This window comes from Arachis ipaensis, chromosome B7, assembly GCF_059453495.1.
Source record: "Arachis ipaensis isolate K30076 ecotype BB chromosome B7, ASM5945349v1, whole genome shotgun sequence".
Lineage (NCBI taxonomy): Eukaryota > Viridiplantae > Streptophyta > Magnoliopsida > Fabales > Fabaceae > Arachis > Arachis ipaensis.
The window spans coordinates 76,651,873-76,673,681 of NC_142442.1; the positions used below are offsets into that span (position 1 = coordinate 76,651,873).

At 37.6% G+C, this 21,809-nt stretch overlaps 1 non-coding gene across 1 annotated transcript; it reads right to left on the minus strand.

The window, feature by feature from the left end:
• Window positions 1-20,927: 20,927 nt before the first annotated feature.
• Window positions 20,928-21,034, minus strand: LOC148553043 (small nucleolar RNA R71). The gene has a single exon (XR_015892837.1). It is a non-coding gene; the product is annotated as a small nucleolar RNA R71 (small nucleolar RNA).
• Window positions 21,035-21,809: the final 775 nt, after the last annotated feature.

A 21,809-nucleotide genomic window follows, 5' to 3' on the forward strand; every position in this document is an offset into this window, starting at 1 on the left:
CCCTATTCTATTTTATTATTTAAATTCGAAAACCCATTATCAATTTATATCTGCCTAACTGAGATTTGCAAGGTGACCATAGCTTGCTTCATACCAACAATCTCCGTGGGATTCGACCCTTACTCACGTAAGGTATTACTTGGACGACCCAGTGCACTTGTTGGTTAGTTACACGGAGTTGTGAACCATGGTTTTGGCATCATGTTTTTGGCACCATTTCCAGGGAAAGAAAGAGCAAGTAATACCTTACGTGAGTAAGGGTCGAATCCCACGGAGATTGTTGGTATGAAGCAAGCTATGGTCACCTTGCAAATCTCAGTTAGGCAGATATAAATTGATAATGGTGTTTTCGAATTTAAATAATAAAATAGAATAGGGATAGAAATACTTATGTAATTCATTGGTGAGAATTTCAGATAAGCGAATGGAGATGCTTTCGTTCCTCTGAACCTCTGCTTTCCTGCTATCTTCATCCAATCAGTCTTACTCCTTTCCATGGCTGGCTTTATGTGATACATCACCACTGTCAATGGCTACTTTCGGTCATCTCTTGGGAAAATGATCCAATGCCCTGTCACGGCATGGCTAATCGTCTGGAGGCATCACCCTTGTCAATGGTTTCATCTTATCCTCTCAGTGAAAATGGTCAACGCACCCTGTCACGGCACGGCTATTCATCTGTCGGTTCTCGATCATGCTGGAATAGGATTTACTATCCTTTTGCGTCTGTCACTAACGCCCTGCAATCGCGAGTTTGGAGCTCGTCACAGTCATTCATTCATTGAATCCTACTCGGAATACCACAGACAAGGTTTAGACCTTCCGGATTCTCTTGAATGCCGCCATCATTCTAGCTTACACTACGAAGATTCTGGTTAGGAGATCTAAGAGATACTCATTCAGTCTAAGGTAGAACGGAAGTGGTTGTCAAGCACGCGTTCATAAGGAATGATGATGATTGTCACGTTTATCACATTCAGGTTGAAGTGCGAATGAATATCTTAGAAGCGAAATAAGATGAATTGAATAGAAAACAGTAGTACTTTGCATTAATCTTTGAGGAACAGCAGAGCTCCACACCTTAATCTATGGAGTGTAGAAACTCTACCGTTGAAAATACATAAGTGAAAGGTCCAGGCATGGCCGAGAGGCCAGCCCCCATGGTCTAAGAACTATGCGTTCAAAGATGGTCAAAAAGACCTCTAATACAATAGTGAAAGGTCCTATTTATAATAAACTAGCTACTAGGGTTTACAGAAGTAAGTAATTGATGCATAAATCCATTTCCGGGGCCCACTTGGTGTGTGCTTGGGCTGAGCTTGAGTGTTGCACGTGTAGAGGTCCTTCTTGGAGTTGAACGCCAGCTTTTGTGCCAGTTTGGACGTTCAACTCTGGTTTTGGCTCCTTTTCTGGCGCTGGACGCCAGTTTTGGGCAGAAAGCTGGTGTTGAACGCCAGTTTACGTCGTCTATTATTGGCCAAAGTATGGACTATTATATATTGCTGGAAAGCCCTGGATGTCTACTTTCCAACGCAATTGGAAGCGTGCCATGTCGAGTTCTGTAGCTCCAGAAAATCCACTTTGAGTGCAGGGAGGTCAGAATCCAACAGCATCAGCAGTCCTTCTTCAACCTCTGAATCTGATTTCTACTCAAGTCCCTCAATTTCAGCCAGAAAATACCTGAAATCACAGAAAAACACACAAACTCATAGTAAAGTCTAGAAATGTAAATTTAACATAAAAACTAATGAAAACATCCCTAAAAGTAACTAGATCCTACTAAAAACATACTAAAAATATTGCCAAAAAGCGTATAAATTATCCGCTCATCAGTCTGCTCGGTACCGCATGAGAAAAAGTGAAAACCGGCAAAAACCTTAGAAAAATGTTAGAAATGGAAAACCAGGTGTTAATTTTAAAGGTTTGGCCCGATGTTTGGCCAAACGGGCTAAACACGCTAACTGGTTGGACCGGGCCCAAGCCCAACATATAAATACACTTAAGTGAACCTATTTCAGCCACATTCACCCTCATAACTTAAACACAACAGCAGCTGAAGTGAGGAGAGAGGTGAGAGCTTTCCACCATTGTTACTATTCACTTCAAACTTGCAAAGCTCATATCTTGAGCTAGAGAGCTCTGATCATCGCACCGTTTGTGGCTACGCGTTCTTTGTGAAGAGCTCTACAAAACCTATCCAAGAAACCCTCAAGGTAATTACGAAATCTTCCCAGTTTCTCTCTTGAAAATTTCCGGTACTTAAGGTTTGTGCCTAAATGAGTTTTTGTGATTCTTGGTGTTTAGGTTTGCTCTAATCCTTGCTTAGCCTTGGATTCTTGCTAGTAAATCTGTGGGAGAAGGTAAGAGCCACTAAACCTTTGTGAATTTATATATAATTAGAACCCTAGGTTGATTTGAGGTGATTTATATGTATATAGTTTGATTATTATGGCTTTGGAAGCTCTTGGAACTTGTTTGTTCTTAGTGGAGTGTATGTGAAAGCTTGGAATTTGGTTGAAAGCTATTTGGTGATCAATTTGAGTTTTGGTGCATAAAGGGGAATCGGCCAAGGTATGGTTTCGGTTTCCTCTATATAGTATATAATATTCATGGACACTTAGGCTAGTGACCTATAGGATAGGTTTGGAAATTGTATGTTGTTGATGATTGTTTATATTGATGAGGTATAATGTATTGATGTATCATTGTGATTACATGATGAAGTTGAAATGATGGATTAGATGCATGAGTATTGTTGATTATGAATATGAATCTTGGTTTAGTTGGTGATGAGAATTGGTAATGAGATGATGATGGTTGTTGGATATGTTATGTATATGTGATAAATGAAGTTGAGAATAATTAAAGGTGAAAGAAATTGTGGTATGATTGGTGTGATATGATACAAAAGGTAAATTCTGATGAGAAAAGGGGGTTTGGAATGGTATGGTAAGGTTTGGAATATGTATGGTAAGAAATTGTGTAAATTGTGAAATTTGGAAAAATTGTGTTTTTTATGAACTTTGTACGATCATAACTTTTGCCTCAATTTTCAAAATTGCTTGAAATTTGTTTAGAATGAAAGACCTTTGAAAACTCTTTAAATCGATATAAAGTTTGTGAAAATTGGAATTTTGTAGACGAAGTTATGATCCGGCAAAGTTGGTGTTAAAAATCTGAAATTTTACAAAGTTGCAGAATTTCAAGATTTGCTGATATATGTGGGCACACATCCTCGTGCGGACGCACACCCTGCAAATATTTCAACCTGTGCGGACGCACACACCTGTGCGCATGCACAGGTAGGGAAGAGTGTTCTGTTCGCAGTGCTAGCACGGCTTGTGCGCGCACATATCCAAGGAAAAACTTCAACCTGTGCGGACGCACACGTCGGGAAGGTCAGTCTGTTGGGGCACTGGCACAGGTTGTGCGAGTGAACAGCTTCTGAAAATTTTGTCACCTGTGTGTACGCACACCCCTGTGCGTATGCACACATCTTAAAATCCCCTGGGCGTGCGCACGCATACACCCCTGTGCGGCCGCACACGTCCTGTTTCTTAAAATTTTCTTGTTTTTCAACTATTCTACCTTCCCAACAAGGTTGTAGGCTTCTAAAACACCTTTTTAAGACTTATAGGCTTAATATTGAGTATTAGAACATGGGATGTAACTTAAGGTTGCTAGAACACGGTTTTATGATAAATTAAAAAAGGAGGCCTAGGTTTCTGGCATGCTGAGAATGATTTGACGTTGGGTGGAGGATGAGTGATAATATGAGATAAGGAATGATTAACTTTTGACCTTGGAAACTGAGTTATGAAAGGGCCAGTGGTTGCGATGAGTCGAGGACTCGGATTGAGACGATGGATCTCTGTATACTGAAAATGTTTTCTAAAAACCACTGAAATATTGTTTTTAATGAGAATATAAGACGCTATGCGCCCGGCAGGGACGGCGGTTGGATCCCGCCTGTCGAGGTAGCGGCGGCGGCGTAAGGGCGGTGGTTCGTCCCGCTTGCATTGAGATGTGAGGTCTGTGGCAAGAGTATCCCGCTTGCATCCCTTCGGACCTATAGAGCGTGCAGGCGCCGGTACCTAGACAGTGATCCGGGCACCATATCTCGGGGGTTCCCATATGAGAAATCCGAAGGGCGACGTCTCCATGGAGATGTGTTGGGTTGGCAGTTGAACCGACAATATGATATCACAACCAGTAGGGCAGGCATTCATCATATGCATTTTCTATCTGTTTGTTTGCTTTTCCAACTTGAATTTGTATGCCTAATTGAATAACATCTCTAATTGCTTACTTGATCTACTTGCCTTGTATGCTTTTACTTGTGAATTACTTGCATTGTTATTAATTGTGCTTTCTACTGGGATTGAGGAGGTTCGGAAGGCGGTGGCGATGGGATCGCATGGAGGATAGGTTGGTGAAGGCTGTGGGACAGTGGTGTTTGATTAGAATAGTTTTCCCCTTAAGATAGATCACCTGGTTTATTTATGATGAGGTTTATATTATGCTTATTTGTTTTGGAATGCTTTAAGCCTGAATCTTGTGATGGATATGGAGCTTAGGATTGCCTTTGGCATTCCGGTGTCTTATATCCTACATCACTGGGCACTGTTACCGTACTGAGAACCTCTGGTTCTCATACCATATCTTTGTTGTGTTTTTCAGATGCAGGTCGCAACCCACCTCGGTGAGTTGCTTTGGATGGTGACAGGTGGTGCGGTATTTACAACCACACTTACTAACCGGCAAGTGCACCGGGTCGTACCAAGTAATACCTTACGTGAGTAAGGGTCGATCCCACGAGGATTGATGGATTAAGCAACAATGATATTTGATAGGCTTAGTTAGACAAACAGAAAATAGCGTTTGGGAGTTCAAAAGCATTAAAAAGTAATTAAGAATTTCGTAAAGCAAGTAGTAAATGAGCTGTGAAATATATATGGAAAAATAGTTAAGGCTTCAGAGTTATCTATTTCCTGATTGACTTTTCTTATTAACTATTTTAATCACGCAAGATTTTATTCATGGCAAACTATCTATGACTAGACCCTAATTCCTTAGACCTTCCTAGTCTCCTCTAAAATTCATCAACTGCCAATTCTTTGGTCAATTGATTCCAATTAGAGGGTGATGATCAAATTTTAGTTTATATGCCACAAGAAACCTAATTGTCCAAAAATAAAGGGATTATATGTCATGTATCCCATTATTTACAAACAATTAGAAATTCAGGATAATATGTTTTCAAGCTATTGTTCAAGTAAAGAGCTTTTCCAAGATTTACAAGAACTCAAATAGAACATGGGTCATACTTCCGTTCCACCCAGATTCATAAAATAAAGAACGAAAACAATTATTGAAATATAAATCAAAACATGAATTAAAATAGAAAAATAATATTATCAATCCATACAATAGACAGAGCTCCTAACCTTAACAATGGAGGATTAGTTGCTCATGGAATATGAAAATGTAATTTTGTATGGAATAATGTTGTGGAATATGTTGTCTTGGAACCACCCTATTGGGATCCCTTTTATAACTAATCCTAATAATTTAAAAATCAAATTTCTAAAATTAAAATTAAAATAATATCTTTTCCAAAAATAAGATTTGAATTTAAATTCGAATTAATTAACAAGTCTTCAGCTGATGGGTGGGACCACTTGATTTGTCCATTCTGCAGCTTCTAATCTGTGATTTCTGGGCTAAGAACTGGGTCAAAATAGCACAGAAATCGCCCCCAGCATTTTTTCTACATTTTCTGCACGTGGCACATGTGACGCGTCCGCGTCGTCCACGCGTTCGCGTCATTTGTGCAGATTCCAGTTCACGCAATCGCGTCATGCACGCGATCGCGTCATGCACGCGATCGCGTCATTGTGATTTCCTCCATTCCGCGCGGTCGCGTGAGCCATGTGTCCGCGTCGGTATTCGCTGGTCATTTCCTTGGCTTCTTCTCTTTCTCTGCAGAAACTCCATCAAATTCCGCCTAATGCTACCTAAAATAAACAGTATTGTACAAAACTCAAAATAGCATCCATAGTGGCTAAAATATAATTAATTCTTAATTAAATTCAACAATTTAGATGCAAATTCACTAGGAAAAGATAGACAAGATGCTCACGCATCAACAGGAGCGGAGGATCTTGAATTTTTTTGGAGTCTTTTTGGTTTATTTTGTTTATATGTCTCTCTCACCTTTGTATTTTGTTTAGCCTAGAGGCTTGTATTTGAGGAACAACTTGTATAAGTTGCTTTTAAACTGTCAGGTTTCTATATGGTCTGTATATGGCTAGCCGGCTTAAATTCTGTGAGTCGAGGCTAGTTTCTTATGATATTATACTATTATACTATTACATTGTTTATATCACTTCTATTTCTTATGCCTTAAGATAGTACGGTTTGCGCTTTTGAAATCCAAAATTTGAGCCATATCTTTCATCGGGCTTCTAGATATTATATTATTCTTCTATATATTATACGTATGAGTTTAAAACTGTTGTAACCTCTGATTAACCTTTGCTTTACGACGCGAGGTAAGGCTTAGGCTAATTAGGGTGTTACACCTAACATCGAGGAGTAAGTCAAGCAAGCATAATTGACCTTAATCCATAAGCCTTAGCTAACTTACTAATTAACTTAGTAAAAAGCTAGCATCAATGGAAACAAGAGCCAACTAACAACCCAAGAATTAGCACTAAATGTCGGACATTATGACTCTAGTATCCTAGGAACTCATTTCCTAAGCCAAGGTGTGAAAATCTACTCAAAATTACCAAGTGACATTTTAAAAAACAATTGGTGGGAATAAAAGTAAAACATAGGAAATTACAAAAGATAATTAAAACTATAACCAAACTATGAATAAAATCAACCGTAAAAACTTAAACAAGCATATATAAACCATCAAACATCAAAATCATCAACAAAAGATTCAAGAAATCAAAATTGCATATATTAACAAAATAACTTGCCAAAAGAAAATGTAGCAAGAGTAGTGTAATTAAAGAGAAAATTAAAGAGTACTTACAATGAGATAAGCAAAATCCAATACCAAAATTGGAAGTATAAAATTCTACCAAACCCTAATTAAATCCTTAGGAGAGAAATTGGAGATATCTACTTTACACTACTTCAACTCCTAAATTATGTTTTCTAATCTCTAAGTGAACTCTCCTTGAAATGGAATGAAGTCCCCTTCATATAGCACTCCAAAATGGCTTTAGAACTTCCAAAATTGGGCCAAGAAGCCCAAAAAATTAAGAGCCACATGCTTCATTAATGAAGTCACACGCTGGGACTTGTGTGGACGCACAAGTTTGTGCGTACACACACTTGCTGATTTTTTCACTTGTGTGTAGGCACAGAAGGTTGTGCGTACGCACACTTGCTGATTTCTGCACTTGTGCATATGCATAGGTAGTTGTGCATATGCACACTTGACTAAGTGCTTCTCCTCTATTTTCTTCATGAAATCTCCCATTTTGCATGCTTCCTTCCACTTCTACCAAACTATTCTTGTTTAATTGACCTGAAATCACTTAACAAAATATATCATGGCCTCAAATGGAATAAAAGTGGAATTAAAATGATCAATTTAAGCATAAAAATGCATGTTTTCATATTTAGGTTCAAATTAGAGAGAAATCACAAAAGTATGCTATTTTAGTGATTAAGTGTGAGTTTATGTGATGAAATTCATCCAATTCAAGCAAAAAATTATCATCAATTATGGACTCATCGGTGAGTGACGTCGATCCCACAAGGTTTAACGGATTAAGCAATCAATAGTTAATTGATTATTCTAGTTAGACGATCATAATTGGGTGATGAGTAAACAAGAAATGTAAATGACTTGAAAGTAAAGAAAAACAATAAAGAATAAGAAAGTAAATAACGGAAACGTAAAGTGCTAAAAGTAAAGTGTAATAAAGTAAATGGCTAGAATTGTAAAGTGCTAGTAAATGACCATAAAGTAAACAACAAGAACTAAGAATGAAAAAAACACTGGGATCAAGAGATGTTGCATTCTCAGGATCAATAAATTTCATCTCCTTTTCAATCATGCATTCATTGATCTCTTGGCAAATCATAAGTAATCAAACCCGAATCTCTTGGTGATTTGATTTCTTTTAACTTGATCAATTGCCAATCTCTTGATCTAATTGTTCATAAGAAGAGATGAAGAGGGGTCTCTGATTTAGATCCACACAATTTCATGAATCAAATTTTGGGATGATTATATGTCACGTATCAATCCCAAATCCAATTTCATAACGATTGTGAGAAAGAACTTCAAGCATGAATTCAATGATCCTTTCTCAACTCACATGGAATTCAAGTTGGATTCAATTTCTTTCTCAAGATAATTGAATCCTTGGGATAAAGAATGAAGATTCTTTCTAAAGAAAAAATGATAGAAGAATTGAAGATGAAGTAAGAAACAAAATTAATCCATTAAATTTGCAACAGAGCTCTCTTTCCCAATGAAAAGAGTTAGAGACTCATAACTAAATATTTATAATTTAAGAAATAAAATGGAAGAGAAGAAGAGTTTGTGGGTGAAAAGGGAGGGTCCGAAGACTCCCCTCCAAGTTGGTGTGTCTCTAAATGATGAACTAAAGCTTATTTATAAGCTATCCTAAATTATAAATTCAAATGAAACCCAGAACAAATTACAATCAGATGAACATTAATTATTCTTATGGCCTTGATTGGTTGGCAATTGTGGGCTTGCTTGCATGAATTTTGAGTGGACCTTGAATGTAATAATTGGACCAAATTGTGGGGCTCCAGGTGCAGCTTGAAGTGGGCATTAGTTGAGGTAACGCTTCTTCACTTGGCGTTAGCAATGCCTCTTTTACATTTGCACCAACTTTTGCACTTGTGCGCATGCACTCTTGCTGAAGTTTCCAATCCCAGCGTCGTAGGCATTACTGGTGGATAATGCCCCTTATAATGGGCATTGCCAATAGCCAAAATTAAGCTCCAAGGGTTGCTTCTTTGTTGCCTTGGCATTGTCTATAGGTAACTCCTCTTGTAATGGGTATTGCTAACGCCCGAATTAAGTTCCAGGGGTTGCTTCTTTGTTGCCTTGGCATTGTCCAAAGGTAACTCCTCTTGTTTTGGGCGTTGCTAATGCCACAATACATCTCCAGGGGCTTCTTATTGTGCATGGGGCATTGTTCAAGGGTAACTCCCCTTATTTTGGGCGTTGCCAACACCCTATACTTTGTTAAGTGTTTTTGGGCTTAAAGATGCCTCTTTTTTGTACTCTAATTTCATGGTAACTATAAACTATTATACATTATAGGAAAGCTCTAGATGTCAACTTTCTAACGCCACTGAAAGCGCATCATTTGGACCTCTATAGCTCAAGTTATGCCCCCTTTGAAGAGGAAGAGGTCAACATGACAGGGTCACAGGTGTTACTGTGGATAATGCCCCTTATAATGGGCGTTCCTAATGCCAGCTTCTAAGGCTAGAAATAAATGTCCACCATATACTATTATATATTGTTGAAAATCTCTGGATGTCTACTTTTCAATGCCACTAGAATCACCTCATTTGGAGCTTTGTAGCTCAAGTTATCCTTCTTGGATTATGAAGAGGTCAGTCAAGCATTTTGCAAACAAGTCGAAGGCGTAATAAGGCGCCCTTCCTTCCTGGCATTGCCAACTCCAACTTTTATACCTCCAGGAGAAACTCTTGTGACATGGGCATTGTTACACTTGGGCGCCCCTTGTTTTGGGCGTTACCAACGCCCACATTTCATTCATGCTTGCTTTATAATTCATGCATGCTTTATGTTGCCAGCACCCACGTTGGATAACACTTTTGATTATGGGCGTTACCAATGCCCTTAACTTGCTTCGATCTTGCTTCATAGTTCAAAGCGTGGCCTAAGGTTCCAAAGTGTGTCCAAAATCTCCTCTTCTTTTTTTGAGCTTGTGTTGTGCTTTTTGCTTCTTTTTCTACCATTTTCTACAAAATTCATCATATAAAAAATCAAAGTAATATACTACTAAAGCACCAAAATACATCATAATTAATCATTGTGAATTCATTTTTTATGTGAAAAAGCATAGAAAAACACAACATAATGCGCATTAATCACCAATAGGGTGATATATAGTTACGCTTAATAAGCGTGGCTGTTGATGACTACAAGAAGATATATGGCTACGCTTATGATGCCAGGGCATCTTAGGCTAGTTTCACTAGCCTTTTTCTTTGTTTTTAATAGGTTTTAGGCACTTTCTTGAGTTATAAGTGTGCAATTGGGGTATAAATTCAAGTATGCTTGGATTCATCCAACCATAGTTAATTTGATGCAATTTCATGAGAATTATGCTATAATTACTTGTGTGCTAAGAATGATGAGAATTCTCATGACTTGGGCCAAGGCTTTGATGAGTTTGTTTGGTTGATGATAGGAAGAAAGAAGCAGAAAAAGAGCAAGGAAGAAGAGAAGGAGAGGCCATCGTTGGAGCCAACGTTGGCCCATCAATGTTGAAGGCAACGTTTTGGAAGAAGAAAACATGGGTGCCAACATTGGAGGGAACGTTGGTGAACCAACGTTACCTCCAACGTCATTGAAAATGTTCAATTCTGGAGCTAAAGGATTTTTGAGCGACATAGACGCGTACACGTGAAAGAGGAAAATTTCTATATCCACGCGCAAGTATGAGTCACGCGCAAGCGTGGAATGGCAAAATTGACCATCCATGCGTACGCGTGGGTTACGCGTACGCGTCCCCAAACGAACGTTGGAGGTCAAACGTTGCCTCAAACATTGCCTCCAACGTCTGTGATGAGGAGCCTAGAATTTGGAATTGAGAAACATGAATCGACGCGCACGCGTCAGTGACACGTACGTGTGGATGGGAAAAATGGCAATGCACGTGTAAGCGTGGTGTACGCCCACGCATGAATAAGCAAAATCACAGCCTTCACACATACGCGTGGTGCATGCGTATGCATGGGTAGCAGAACGTTAGCCCTCCAACATTGAGTCAAACGCCAATGACAGCAGGTATATCTGGTTTTTGAAAAAGGTGTTTGAGTCAACGTTGGCCATCAAACATTGACTCCAACTTGAACACCAGAACTTTGCAATTCAAACAGATCTCTTCTCAACATCAAGGGAAACAAATTTGAGCAACTTCAACCCAATTCCATCAAGGCCAAAAGCCCAATTCTGAGATTGAAGATCAATGGAAGAAAGTGTATAAATAGCTTAGAATTTAAGTTTGAAAGGACTTTTTTTCACTTTTAATTTTCGGCACTTCTTTGAATTCAGCAATGTATCTTTCAATTCCATTTTCCATTTTGAGAGCTATGAACAACTAAACCCCTTTCATTGGGTTAGGGAGCTCTATTGTAATTCAATGGATCAATAGTAGTTTTCATCTTCTTCTTCTTTCTTTTCTCTTGATTTTTGTTAGAAAGCTTTCGATCTTAATTCAATTGGATAGTTGTCTTGACAGAGAAGCTATCCATAATTGGAATTCTTCGGATCCTTGAGAGAGGGATGAAGAATTCATGCTAGAATTACTTTCTCACATTGGATTAGATTGGGGGTTGGATGGATATTGTTACATTTAATCCTACCAATACTTTGATCTACGAATTTGTGTAGTATAATCAGTGACCGAACTTCAACTCTTCCCATGAGCAATTAAATCAAGATGTTGGGCAATTATTCATGCTTAGAGAGATTGGTGAGCCAAGACATTGGGATCCAATCATCTAAGATTTCAAAGCAATGTCAATGAATGCATTGATGGAGGAAGAGATGAAAATGATTTGATCCGAAGAATTCAATATCTCCTAAAACCAATGAATCCCCATCTCTGATCTTACCCATTCTGTTTACATTATGCTTTTTAATTTCATGCTCAATTTCCCCATTCCCATTTAATTTCTTGCCATTTAAGTTTCTATTGTTTACTTTCTTTCAATTTTAATTTCTGTTCCTTTAATTTCTTGTAATTTAAGTTTCCCGCCAATTTACATTCTGCAATCTCAATTCAATTTCGATTTCGCTCAACTAGAACAATTCTGCAATTAACATTGATCAACCAACCAATTCCTGTGGGATTCGACCTCACTCTACAGTGAGTTTTTACTTGACGACAAACCGGTGCACTTGCCGGTAGGAAATTGTTGAAAGACAGTTTTCGAGTGAATCAAGTTTATGGCACCGTCGCCGGGGATTGGTTATGTATTAACAATTACTAAATTGGTGGATAACTAGATTGAACACTTTTCTTTTCTTTTGATTAATTGAAATTTTAATTTCAGCTGTTCATTTTCGTTTTGCTGCAATTTTAGTTGTTTCTCTTTATTTTTCTTTATTTACTTACTTTCCAGCAAGCTAACCCACTAACCATTTGATAAATTGCTCTAACCAAGCTAACTATACTCAGATTTAGTGAACTCTGCATTTGTTGTTTCTTGTACTTGTTCCTTGTATGACAGGTAGGAGAAAGGAAACTTCAACCTCGTTTAATAGTAAACTGGGAAGAACCTTCCTGAGATTAAGGAGGGAAGCAAGAGGAAAGAGGGCTATTGGTGCAGAAGAAGAGGAGGAAGACTTGGGATATAACCATGGAGGATGATATGGAAAACCATCATGAAGGAGAGGTGAATAATCATGCCAGAAGAGGTGGAGCCAACCCTGCTGGACAAGAGAGGAGAGTTCTAGGATCCCACATTAATCCAAACCTAGGAAACTGTGGTAGCAGCATTTAAAAGCCAACTATCCATGCTAATAATTTTGAATTGATGCCTCAGCTCATAACTCTTGTGCAAAACAACTATTCTTTTGGAGGAAGTGCCCAAGAGGACTGATAAACCACTATTTTATGGTTTATCTTCTGCTCAATTGAGTGGATTTTATCAACTCTTTACCCACTTATTCATACTATTTGCATGGTTTTACATTTGCCTTCCTAATTATGTGCTTTGATTGAAAACATGCTTCTTTGGCCTTAAGTTCCCTATGTTTAATCCTCTCTTATTACCATTAGATGCCTTGATATGTGTGTTAAGTGATTTTAGAGATTACAGGGCAGGAATGGCTCAGAGGATGGAAAGGAAGCATGCAAAAGTGGAAGGAATACAAGAAGTTGGAGAAATTGCTAAGCTATCCAGCCTGACCTCTTCGCACTCAAATGGCTATAACTTTAGCTACAGAGGTCCAAATGATACGGTTTTAGTTGCGTTGGAAAGCTAACGTCTGGGGCTTCGATTTGATATATAATATGCCATAGTTGCCCTGATTCTAGGAGACGCGAACGCCTGCTCTACGCGGCCGCGTTGCAGTGACGAAAAATCAGCGTGTTTGAATTCGCAACCAGCGAATTCTGGGCTGTTTCTGACCCAGTTTGCGGCCCAGAAAACACAGATTAGAGGCTATAAAGTGGGGGAATCCATTCATTCATAAACAGGTTTTTTATAATTCACTTTTCATAGGATTTAGATGTAGTTTTTAGAGAGAGAGGTTCTCTCCTCTCTCTTAGGATTAGGATTTAGGATTTCTCTTAGTTTTAGGAGTGCCTCTCAATCCCAGGTTTAATGTTCTTTTACTTTATATTTATCTCTTACTTTCAGATACTTTAATGCTTATATTAGTTATGTTGCCTATTTGGCTTATGCTACATTCATGTTATGATTTTCTTAATTAATATTATTTGAGGTATTTCAGATTTAAGATTGCTTTGCTTTATTTATATTGATGCTTTTAATTTAATTTATAATTTTCCCTCATGGCTTTGGTTGAGTCATTGGAGACACTTGAGTTATCAAACTCATTGTTGATTGAAAATTGGAATTCTTCAAGAATTAATTCGAGTTCCAATAACTCTAACTTTTCTCAAGGAAAGACTAGGATCTGAGGAATAAAAATTAATTCATCCACTTAACTTACCTTCATAGTTAGAGGTTAACAAAGTGGGAGAAAAATCCAATTCTCATCACAACTGATAAGGATAACCAGGATAGGACTTCCAGTTCTCATACCTTGCCAAGAGTTTTGTTATTTATTATTTTAACGACTTGTTATCTTACATTACTTGCTCCTTCTTTCCAAAATCCCCAATTTACAAGACTCATAACCAATAATAAGAACACCTCCCTGCAATTCCTTGAGAAGACGACCCGAGGTTTAAATACTCGATTATCAATTTTAAAGGGGTTTGTTACTTGTGACAACCAAAACGTTTGTATGAAAGGACTTTTGTTGGTTTAGAAGCTATACTTGCAACGAGGATTTATCTGCAAATTTCTAGACCACGCAAAAGTTCTCTCATCAAAATGGCGCCGTTGCCGGGGAATTGCAAACGTGTGCCTTATTATTGGTTATTGTAAATATTTATTTTTTTTGCTTGTTTATTTGTTTTTATTTTTACTTTTTCATAAATTAAGAGGTTATTGGTTTTTATTTAGTTATAAAAAAAATTTTCAAAAAAAAATTTTTTGTGTTCATTTTGATCTTCAAGTAGCTCTTCGTGTTCATCTTGACCTTCAAGTTGTTCTTATTTGTTTTCTTTGTTTTAATCTAAAAATTTCAAGTTTAGTGTCATTTTATTATTTTTCTCTTTCCTCATTAAATTCAAAAATTCAAAATTTAAAACTCAAATCAATTTTCAATTTTCAATTTTCAAAATTCAAATTTAAAAAAAATTTAAAATTCAAATATTTTTCAAAAATCATATCTCTTTCAAAAATCTTATCTTATCTTGTTTCAAAAAATCAAATTTCAAAATTTAATTTTCAAAAAATTCAAAATTCAAAATTTCAAATTTCAAATTTCAAAAATTTAATTTTCAAATTCAAAATTTAAATTTCAATAACCTTTTAATTTGAATTTGTTTTCATTTTCGTTTTCAATTTTATCTGCTACTATGAACTCTCACCCCTTTGGCTATGAGTCTGGTTACAATTATGTTGCAGGAAGAGGAAACTATAATGAAAATAGACATCAAGGTTGGAAAAATCAAAGATGGGAGGAGCCACAAGGATTTGATCAACCCTCTTGGCAACAACCCCCTCCAATGCACTATAACCAACAACCATTCTGTGATGCATACCAAGATGATAGATATGATGGACCCCTATCATATGCCTATGAACCTCCTCAACACAACTTTGAACCACCACACTCACAAGCCAACTACAACCATTCACCTCCATATGACCCTAACCCGTATCCGCCATACCAACCACCTTATGAGCCAAATGAACCATACACAGAACCACCACCTCAATATTCACCATCTCCATATCATTATCAAGATGAACCACCTTCCTATTATGAACCCTCTCTCCCAACCAATGAATCCTCATATCCACCCCAACCTCCAATGGATGACAGACTTCGTGTTATTCTTCAAAGGCAAGAAAGGATGAATAAGAGTGTGCTAAATTTCGCGACCGCCTTAGGCCAGTTAGTAAATATAATAGCTTTCCAATATCTGAGCACTCAAAGAACTCCCATGGCTATATGTGGAGAATCAAAAGAAGAGCAAAGCATGAAGGAAACACTAGAAACTTTAGTGGACAATGAGGAACATGGCTTTGTATTGAAACAAGTGGAGGAAGCCATAATAGTTGCAGAGGAAGAAATGGTTGAAGACTTAGGAGATGCTGAACCTCCATGGGAAAGTCAGGTTATAAAACCTCCTTCCAAGGCGATTGAAATTGATGTTGAGGAGGGTGTACAACCTCCAATGCATATCATGACTAAGGACTTAGAAGAGGTCGATCAAGAGATGGAGATTAAAGAAGAAGAAGCACAGCCTCCCATGCCCTTGGTAAGCAATAAAGAAGAGATTGAATTGGAGAAAAGCTACCAAGAGGAAGAGCACAAGGGAGTGGAGCTTGAAATCACCTTGCCAAAGTTATTGGAGACCCCTCCCCCTAAGTTTCCATCATCCTTCACAACATTCAAGTGGGTAAAATTCATATCCCTTAGCTTTCTAATTCCACTTGAATATGGGCTACTGGAGACGGATGGTCAACTTAGAGCTCTTTGTGGCATTAAGAGTAAGAGGAAGATGGTCAGTGGTAAGAATTGTCCTGCAAGGTTCATTATGGTTGGAAGCTTTAATTTTAAATGCAAAGGTTGGTGTAGAGCTCAATTGAATGGGACTAGGAAGCTATTTGGTAGCTGCAGTGAGAATTCAAATTACTTATCACCCGGCTGGAAAAATACAAATCCCAACAAAAATGGGTATAAAAGCAAGATTTGGGATCCTGGAATCTGCTCTGACATTTGTCACCCCGAGAGCCTAAGAATCTGTTTGAAGCTTCTTAAGGGCTTTACATGCCTAGTTTGGGATCCCGGGGGCCATTGAAATTACAAACATTGGTGGAGATTCCTGGATGAGTTCAAGCACAAGCCACCATAACAGGAAGCTCATCAAATGTCCAACTTAAGGACTTTAACTAAAAGTGCTAGGTGGGAGACAACCCACCATGGTATGATCATTCCTTTTTCAATTTTATTTCATTTTGTTTGTTTTTATTTTATTTTATTGTATTGAACCTGGAGTTTTGCATAACATTCATATTAACACTGCATTCTGCATTTTTTTTCAGATTATAAAAAACAAAAACACGCACGCGACGCGGCAGCGTCGCCGACGCGTCCACGTCATGTGGGAAAAATGCCTCCCACGTGACCGCGTCACCCACGCGGCCGCGTGACCTGAAAATCGACGTCAAAAGGATGCATGGCTGAAAGATGAGCTGGAGTGATGCTGGACTGGCGCTAGACGCACAGACCTTACCACGCGAACGCGTGCCCCACGCGTCCGCATCATATTAGAAATAAGGCCATTCATGCGATCGCGTCGACCACGCGACTGCGTCACCCAATATTTTGGCCAAAAGAGTTTCGAACAGAGAGTTGTGCGAGCGCGCGGCTGCCCTCGCGCTACTCGCACGGATCATGTCACGCGTCCGCGTGACCGACGCGACCGCATCGAATCATTTAAGCGCTGCTCGCGTGAACGCATACCCCACGCGTCCGCGTCGCTCGCGCCGCACAGCTCATCCAACTCTACCAAAAATATCTTATCTTTTTCCTTCCCAAATCCTAATTTCTTCTATCTTTTCTTCTTTCTCTCTCCTTTCTTACTTTCTTTTTCTTCATCTTTTTAACTTCTCATCCTTTTTCATTTTCATTTTATTTTATTTAATTTATTTGCATACTTTTATTCATTGCATATTTTTATTTTTCTAAATTTATTATTTTACCATTGTTGTTCAAATGTTCTTATTCAACTGTTACATCTTTTCTGGTATTTTCTTGGTGCTTAGTGACTTGTTTAATTCTGATTGAGTAATATTATTTAAATCAATGCCAATCTTTTATATTTGTATTACTTTTGCATTGACATGAATTTATATTATCTCTCCTCCCCCACTCCCTTTCCCATTGTTGCAAATTTTGCACCATTGGTATGCCATGGCTTCTATTGTTTTCTCACGTACATGTTGAAGCTTCCATGTAATTGAGACCCTTATCATTTGGCATTAACCCACCCATACTTCATTTATTTTCTTATCTTTACTTCTGGGTATTACTGTTCTTCTTTTTCTCTTCTTTCAGGCTGACCACCGAAGACGAAAAAAGGGAGAAACTTCTAAAAGGGGAGACAAACAAGTCCATCTGCACAATCCTTGAAGGAAATCATCAGTTGGAATAACCCGTCCACCTGCACATCTCATCATGCACCGAGGACATTGCAATCTTTAAGTGTGGGGAGGTCGATACCAATCTCCATGGGTTAGTTACTCTTCTATCTCAACACCAATGGTTTATTTTTCTTGTTAGTTGTTGCATTTGCATGTTTGATTGCATGTTTATTTGATTTTATGCATTTAGTTACTACTTGGTTGAAATAATATTTTCTTTTTCAAGAAATTTTTATAGTATTTCACTAATTTAAATCAAAACTTGTGTTAAATTTATTTGAAGTTGTAATTGGAACATGGTTTTTTGAGCCAAAGAACACACAACCTGTGAGATTTTGAGCTTATTTACATGGTTACATTATTTAACCATAAATTTTTATTCTTGTGTGTTTTCTTCACTATGATTGCAATCTTTGCTTTGTTCCATTCTATATGTCCACTATTTAGTGTATTTACATGTTTGCATATTATTGAGGCCATTATTTGATTTTATCTCACTTATCCCAAATAAGCCTACCCTTTACATCACCCTTGTTAGCCACCTTGAGCTTTTTAATCCCCATTTGTTCTATATTTTACCACATCACTAGCCTTAAGCGGAAAACAAATTAATTATCCCAATTGAATCTTTGGTTAGCTTAAGATAGTGTGTTAATTAAGTGTGAGAAAAATGTGGGAACATGGGTTAATAAGGGAAAGTGTTATATTTTTAATTTGATAAAATATTTGGAATTTGGGTACCTACTCATGTGAGACTAGAAAAATTAAAAATTCATGTGCATTGATAAGTTATGTTTATTTTTCTATTTAAAAAAAAAAGAAAGAAAGAGAAAAAGAAAAAAAAGAGCAAATTAAATAAGGGGACAAAATTACCCCAATGTTAAGTTAATGAAAAATCAATGCACATGTGATAAATTAAAAAGAAAAGTTGATACATGAGTATGTGATGCAAAAGTGGGAATTTTGGGTAGCTAGGCATGAATTAGAATTATATAGAGTATATGTATGTTAGGTGAAAGCTTAGGTTAGTCAAAGATTCAATTTATAGCTGACTTAGCCATATATATACCCTCACCCTTACCTTCGCCCCATTACAACCTTGAAAAGACCTCATGATGTTTGCATTGGTACAATAAATACTTGTTGATTGGTTAGATGAAGAACAAGGTTTAGAAAGCATGATTAGAGAAGAGTAGAGTGATTGACCCTAGACACTTGAGAGTTAGAGTGATATACACTACCAGTAAGGGTTTAGTGCTCAATTCTATGTTCCCTGCTTTCATGAGCTATCTTCTTACAAGTTTACTTGTCTTTTATTGTATAATTTGAATTAGTGAAATCTGATTTTTGTTTGTCTTGGAGAACTTATTTATTTTTAAACCAAGTAGATAAAAACATTTTGCATGTAGTTGCATTCATATAGATAGGTTGCATTTCATATGTTTTACCATTCCTCTTCATCTTTATAGCTTCTCTTGAACTTAGCATGAGGACATGCTATTGTTTAAGTGTGGGGAGGTTGATAAACCACTATTTTATGGTTTATCTTGTGCTCAATTGAGTGGATTTTATCAACTCTTTACCCATTTATTCATACTATTTGCATGGTTTTACATTTGCCTTCCTAATTATGTGCTTTAATTGAAAACATGCTTCTTTGGCCTTAAGTTCCCTATGTTTAATCCTCTCTTATTACCATTAGATGCCTTGATATATGTGTTAAGTGATTTCAAAGATTACAGGGCAGGAATGGCTCAGAGGATGGAAAGGAAGCATGCAAAAGTGGAAGGAATACAAGAAGTTGGAGAAATTGCTAAGCTGTCCAGCCTAACCTCTTCGCACTCAAACGGCTATAACTTTAGCTACAGAGATCCAAATGACGCGGTTCTAGTTGCGTTGGAAAGATAACGTCCGGGGCTTTGATTTGATATATAATATGCCATAGTTTCCCTAACGCTAGGCGACGCGAACTCGTGCTCCACGCGGCCGCGTCGCAGTGAGAAAAAATCAGCATGTTTGAATTTGCAACCAGAGAATTCTGGGCTGTTTCTGACCCAATTTGCAGCCCAGAAAACATAGATTAGAGGCTATAAAGTGGGAGAATCCATTCATTCATAAACAGGTTTTTCATAATTCACTTTTCATAGGATTTAGATGTAGTTTTTAGAGAGAGAGGTTCTCTCCTCTCTCTTAGGATTAGGATTTAGGATTTCTCTTAGTTTTAGGAGTGCCTCTCAATCCCAGGTTCAATGTTCTTTTACTTTATATTTATCTCTTACTTTCAGATACTTTAATGCTTATATTAGTTATGTTGCCTATTTGGCTTATGCTACATTCATGTTATGATTTTCTTAATTAATATTATTTGAGGTATTTCAGATTTAAGATTGCTTTGCTTTATTTATATTGATGCTTTTAATTTAATTTAGAATTTTCCCTCTTGTCTTTGGTTGAGTCATTGGAGACACTTGAGTTATCAAACTCATTGTTAATTGAAAATTAGAATTCTTCAAGAATTAATTCGAGTTCCAATAACTCTAACTTTTCTCAAGGAAAGACTAGGATCTGAGGAATAAAAATTAATTCATCCACTTAACTTACCTTCATAGTTAGAGGTTAACAAAGTGGGAGAAAAATCCAATTTTCATCACAACTGATAAGGATAACCTGGATAGGACTTCCAGTTCTTATACCTTGCCAAAAGCTTTGTTATTTATTATTTTAACGACTTGTTATCTTACATTACTTGCTCCTTCTTTCCAAAACCCCCAATTTACAAGACTCATAACCAATAATATGAACACCTCCCTGCAATTCCTTGAGAAGACGACCCGAGGTTTAAATACTCGGTTATCAATTTTAAAGGGGTTTGTTACTTGTGACAACCAAAACGTTTGTATGAAAGGACTTTTGTTGGTTTAGAAGCTATACTTGCAACGAGGATTTATCTGCAAATTTCTAGACCACGCAAAAGTTCTCTCATCAAGGACCCTAATGAGCATCTCACTAAATTCCAAAAGATATGTGACACAGTTAAATCTAATGGTGTTCATCTTGACACCTATAGATTGCTATTGTTTCCATTTTCTTTGAGGGACAAAGCATCAAAATGGCTAGAATCATTTTCCAAGGAAAGCTTGATAACCTGGGAGGATGTAGTGAATAGATTCTTAACAAGGTTCTACCCTCCACAAAAAGTAAATAGGCTGAGAACTGAAGTGCAGACATTCAGACAGCAGGATGGTGAGACTATTTATGAAGCCTGGGAGAGATTCAAAGATTTGACAAGAAAATGCCCCCTGATATGTTTAATGAGTGAATGCAACTTCATATCTTTTATGAAGGGCTGAATTGTGAATCAAAGAAAGCTATATACCACTCATCTCGAGGTTCCCTTAACAAGAAGAAGACCATTGAAGAAGCCATTGATGTTATAGAGACAGTGGCTAACAATGAGTATTTTTATGCCTCAGACTGAAGCAACAACAGGGGAATCTTGAAATTAAACCATATGGATGCAATCCTGGCCCAGAATAAGATGATCACCAAGCAACTGGCTGAATTGACCAAGCAAATGGAGAAGAATCAGGCTGCAGCTATCCACACTCAACCATCACCTCAAGGAGAGTTGGACACAGAAGAATGAGTTAACTAGGAGGAAGCTAATTACCTTGAAAATTCATCTAGGCAAGCTCATGATCCATATTCTAAAACGTATAACTCTGGTTGGAGGAACCACCCAAACTTTGGGTGGGGGAACCAACAAAACCAAGGCCAAGACCACAGACCCCATAATCCAAACCAGTATAACAACTCCACTCACCAACACTCCAACCAAAAATCATACCAGACCACACAAAACACTTACTCACAGCCACCGTACCAAAACCACAATAACCACTCTTAACACCCCACGTCCAACCAACCATCACCACATGATGATGACAGAATGGCCAAAATAGAAGCTATGCTTGCAAACCTTTGCAAGGAGTTTGAAGACATGAAGAAATTCAAGGAGGAAATGATATCCAATCTGCAAAATCAAGATGCTACCACTCAGAAACTTGAAGCACAAATTGGATACT